Here is a 6,000-nt window from a genome sequence, read left to right as displayed (position 1 = left end):
TAGGCCTGTTAGTCTGACATCAGTAGTAGGAAAGCTTTTGGAAGGGGTAATAAGGGATAGGGTACTTGAATACATTGCAGTTCACAATACTATTAGTTTGTGCCAGCATGGTTTTATGCGTAACAGATCTTGCCAGACTAATTTAGTTGCCTTTTATGAGGAGGTGAGTAGGAACCTCGATGCTGGAATGGCAGTTGATGTCATCTACTTGGACTTTGCTAAAGCGTTTGATACAGTACCTCACAGAAGGTTAATGATCAAATTAAGGAATATTGGCCTAGAACATAATATTTGTAATTGGATAGAGAACTGGCTGAAGGATAGAGTACAAAGAGTGGTTGTAAATGGAACATTTTCTAATTGGACCAGTGTGGTTAGTGGAGTACCGCAGGGGTCAGTCCTTGGGCCTTTGCTGTTTAACTTGTTTATTAATGACCTGGAGGTGGGCATAGACAGTATTGTTTCTATTTTTGCTGATGACACTAAATTGTGCAAAACTATAAGTTCCATGCAGGATGTGCCGCTTTGCAGAGCGATTTGACAAAATTAGATAACTGGGCAGCAAACTGGAAAATGAGGTTCAATGTTGATAAGTGCAAAGTTATGCACTTTGGTAGAAATAATATAAACGCAAACTATCTACTGAATGGTAGTGTGTTGGGGGTATCCTTAATGGAGAAGGATCTAGGGGTTTTTGTTGATAACAAGTTGTCTAATTCCAGGCAGTGTCATTCTGTGGCTACTAAAGCAAATAAAGTGCTGTCTTGTATAAAAAAGGGCATTGACTCAAGGGATGAGAACATAATTTTGCCCCTTTATAGGTCCCTGGTAAGGCCTCACCTTGAGTATGCAGTGCAGTTTTGGGCTCCAGTCCTTAAGAAGGATATTAATGAGCTGGAGAGAGTGCAGAGACGTGCAACTAAACTGGTTAAGGGGATGGAAGATTTAAACTATGAGGTTAGACTGTCGAGGTTGGGGTTGTTTTCTCTGGAAAAGAGGCGCTTGCGAGGGGACATGATTACTCTGTACAAGTACATTAGAGGGGATTATAGGCAGTTGGGGGGTGTTCTTTTTTCCCATAAAAACAATCAACGCACCAGAGGCCCCCCCTTTAGATTAGAGGAAAGGAGTTTCCATTTGAAGCAGCGTAGGTGGTTTTTCACGGTGAGGGCAGTGAGGTTATGGAATGCCCTTCCTAGTGATGTGGTAATGGCAGATTCTGTTAATGCCTTTAAGAGGGGCCTGGATGAGTTCTTGATCAATCAGAATATCCAAGGCTATTGTGATACTAATATCTACAGTTAGTACTAGTGGTTGTATTTATAGTTTATGTATGTGAGTGTATAGATTGGTAGGTGTGGGTTAGGTGTGCTGGGTTTACTTGGATGGGTTGAACTTGATGGACACTGGTCTTTTTTCAACCCTATGTAACTATGTAACTATGTAATACATGAGTGATACTCAGAGTTCCCTGTATAACTCAGCCTGCAGCCTTGTGCCTTTATATGGGGGGCACAGAACCCCTCAGTGACTGCTAATATCCTTATCATTTACAGTAGGGGGTACATTATCCCTTATAATACATGAGTGATACTCAGAGTTCCCTGTATAACTCAGCCTGCAGCCTTGTGCCTTTATATGGGGGGCACAGAACCCCTCAGTGACTGCTAATATCCTTATCATTTGTAAGGGTTAATCTCTTTAACTCTGTCTGTGCTTCTCTGCACTGTATCTAAGCAGTCACGAACCGGTTCGATTTAATCTGTGCGTCGGCGAAACATCTGATATCGTCTGCGCATGTGCGCTGATCAGGGAACTTGTACAAACGATACAACCAGTATGTGTATTGCAAACAAGTTCAAATTTATTTTGTTTTGATATTACTTATATAGTAGATAGAAAAACACATCCCATTATGCTTACGTATCATGGGTGGGTACATATGCCTTGCAATTATTAGTAGAAATACAGAAATTATTTAAGTAGCTGCTGAAGCTTTATTATGATCTCTTAGCCTTGAAAATTAGCTGAGATAATCAAGGCCAGAGCAACTTGGACAGACAAGATAGTGAGGATAATCATAACAACTGAAGTAATACTTTCTCAGACCTTCGTGATTCAAAACAAAATTGTGTAAATTCAGCATTAAGCAATTTTAACCCCTATCACAGCATTTAGTAATTTAATCCCTATCAATCCCCCTTTTAGTCACATAAGTGACTACATATGTGAAGCATGTATAAGCTTAAGTTGTTCAGACGGAGCATGTGAAATCATTTTTTGAATACGTTTACGATAAGTACATGAGAGATATAAATTGAAAAATACAAGTAAAATAAACACAGTAATAACAGCAAAAAGTGGATAAAAAGACTTTGCATAATAGCAGAACCTGTTGGAGACCAGCCAGTTGGGGTTGCAGCTCATCTTGTATTTTAGAGCCCAGAGAGAGCAATTTGTTCTTGGTAGCAACAGTCTTAATAGCAATGTCATGCAATTGGGTATCATGCTTACGATAAGCAGCAATCATGTTAGTGTTATGGATAATAAGTGATTGATGTACAGTATTGGGAATCTGATATTCACCTACAGGTAAGGTAGGCGGGAAATACACAAAGGAACGATGGACAGTGGGGATAGGAGAAAAATAATAGGTATAATTATACCAACGTAAAAGGGTGACCTTAGTGAGGCAACCACTGAAAGGTAGTGAGGAATCTATAGCAGGAATTAATTTGAGTTGTTCTAGTTGAGAAATGGAAATCATCTTTTGTATGTGTTTGCAAAAGGTACATGACAAATACAAGTTGAACAAAAAATAAGCAAAAGAAATATAGCTACAACAATGATAAATGGATAGAAGATGCTTTGAACAATAGAATAGCCAATGTGTGACCAACCTGAGAATATATCATACCAATGATGCTGTAAATTGTCCTGTATTTGAGATCCTAGGGATATTAACTTGTTCTAAGTTGCTACTGTTTTAATAGCTGTGTCATACAGTTATTGGTCATGTGACAAGCGGCTATAGCATTAGTATTATCAGTGATTAAGGAACAGTACACTGAAGTAGGGATCTGATACTGATCTAAGGTAAAGCAGATGGGAAATACATGAATGACTTATGAACAGTAGGAAATGGGAGAAAAATAGTAAATACAATTGAAACATCGTAGCAGAGTGACATTGGCAAAGCAGCCACTAAAAGTTAGAGAAGAATCAACAGCATAAACACCGACAGGAAAGTCTGTAGCTAGGCAAACATACTGTGGGACAACTGTAATCATTACAGAATAGTCAGATAAACATTCTAATGACATACATTCAAATCTTTGTGTAAAAAGTAAGGTTCATATATTGATGACAAGCAAGAGCATAGTTATTAGCAAGAAAAGAAAAAAAAAGCAAGTTTAGCAGAGCGTTGTGGTTTACTTGGTATTCAGCCTTGAGCATTTTAACCTTGATGGTATTGGCAAAAAGAAAAACAAAAACAGCTTGTCCAATAACAGGATGGCTAAGATTATTTAAGAAGGACAGAGACAAAAAAGAAAAAAACATGTATATAGATTTTTAGCACTAAGTTCATAATCATATTAACCCTTCAATCCCCTCTTAGATCATGAAATGATCAACTATACATATGATTATCTAGTTTCTTTAGATGTGATTGCTTAGAATATTGAAGCACAGAGGGCCGCTGACTAGAAGAAGAATGTGTATTTCTTATTCAGGGGCCCAATAGATAAACCTCTTCTCATTGGTAGTCGTCTATCATCCCCTGATACTGTATTTGCTACAACAAAATATCAACCTTACTACTACATACAATATCAAACATATTAGGAATTTTAAGCATATTTTCAAGTTCTAAAAGGGTTATATGTTAGATTACCTAGGTATTGGATCATTTGCTTGTCTAATGTTAATGGAGTAACTTGTGATTCAACAACAGTAGGGCCCATTGAGCAATAATATGGAATGTAGTTTTAAGGTGAGAAGCAGCTGTAGGTAACTTGTTACATAAAATTTTCATATCAACACCATTAAGAACCTCTAGCGTGGTACCTGTCCCACGTTTAGTACGGGAAGAAAGATAGCAAATGGGAACTACTGGAATAGAAACCATTAATAAAAACTAACACAAGGTCTACAGGAAGAGAAAAATTAGTGACATAAGTCCAGGTATAAGTAGTGGACACAATGTTATTCAAAAAAGGTTAAATCATAAACAACAGAAAAGTAAAGAATAATAGATTGGAATGCAGTGATATTAGATATGGAACAGTTACAGGTGGTGTTAGAAAACATAAAATAACCTTTTAACAGATCTGGAACCTTATAGATAGAGAAAGTTGCAGACATATTCCATATAGTACAGTGATTATTAGCAGAGCAAGTAATATTATCTTTAAGTGTAAATAGTAATAGCATTGAACCAACCTCATTGCATTATCCTAATCCCATTAAAACCTTGAAACAAAGAAACTAATAAGGTAAGGTGATTAAGCTTCACGTTTAACCTTAGATACTGTAGATAAATTGGTTGTAGAAATAGGAAAAATGTAATTAATGGGAGGCTTATAACAGAGACTGAAAAGTTTCTGCAAATGAAGAAGAGTAGATGCAGTTAAGTAATATTCACAATGGGATAAACATCAAAAGGAAAATAAGAGGCTGCACCAAAGTGCATATTTTGTCTATTTCCTGTTCATTACAGGTAGTTATCAGTTCTTGAGTTTCTCTCTGATCATCCTCCTGCTCATCCTGGTCATTCTGTCTGTCCTGATGTCTTGGGGCGGTGTTATCAGGCAAGAAGAGGTCATCTTTGGTAGTGTTATAATCTTTAGAAGGTACTGGTGGTGGTAGCAACTCGGGCAAGTTTCACTCTCGAAGCGTGAATCCACTGGTCACTGGAGTCTGTTAGAATGGAGGTTTGTGTGATGGCAATCACTGTGGTTTTGGGTCCAAATGGAAATCCCCCGTTTCGATAATGATGCAGCTGTCGAACAACAAGAGAGTCTTCAGGGCAGAAGGTATATGTAGGTTCCTGTGTGGGTAAACGAAAAGATAAAGAGACATCACCATAGTTGCCATTCAAAGTAATGATAAAGTTATGTACATATTCTTATTTGAATAGTTCTAAATCACCGGGAATAATAAGTGGACTTCTAACTCAAGGAGTTAGTAGTTAATGGACCTGACTAAATGACTATATCAGGGAGTTGCACAACTACGTAGTCTGCCTGGTACTCGTGATCTAAGGTCCTGGAACAAGAACCCTCAACGAAAATGTTAATAGTATTCTCTAAGGGATATCCTATAAATCCCCTTTTGGGTAGTACTATTATGAATTTCTGTAACACACAGAGCTTGTAACAATGGATTGCTATCAGGATTAGAAAAATATAATAATGCATTGAAAACTGCTGCGGGACCTTTTGTTGTAGAAGCATATTCAATAGTTAAAATTTTACGTGCCAAGTAAGATGTCTCCACTAAGGCATTGGGAAGTCTTATGTTGGGTGGTAATGTTTTCTAGCAAATGTGTGACTTGGTGTGAAGTATGCAAGATAGTATTGTGACCAATCGTGACTGACTATGACATTTCTACAGCCATAGCACTAGCTGCTAAAGCTTTGAGACACGCCGGCATCCCCTGTACCGGAACAAGCATTACTTTGGAAAAATGGGCTACCGGACGCAAATTGCCTCCAGACTCCTGAGCATAGACTGCAGTCATGGTTTTACAGGTGTCCTTACAATAATTTGGTAGTCCTAAAGCAGGGGCTTGAACCAGAGATTTATTAAGCTGATAAAACACATTTTGCATAGCTGGTGACCATATAATTAACGCATATTGATCTTTCTTTGTGCACTGCCCAAGAATATTGTATTAGTATTCGACAGACTCAGCCCCCATCTGAGTTTTGTGTTTAGCAATTTTGTGACCTTCAAGTGCAAGGTGTTGTAAAAGACTAACCATGTGAGCAACATTAG

Source organism: Xenopus tropicalis, chromosome 1, assembly GCF_000004195.4.
Source record: "Xenopus tropicalis strain Nigerian chromosome 1, UCB_Xtro_10.0, whole genome shotgun sequence".
NCBI classification, from domain to species: domain Eukaryota; kingdom Metazoa; phylum Chordata; class Amphibia; order Anura; family Pipidae; genus Xenopus; species Xenopus tropicalis.
This window is presented reverse-complemented; position numbering follows the sequence as displayed.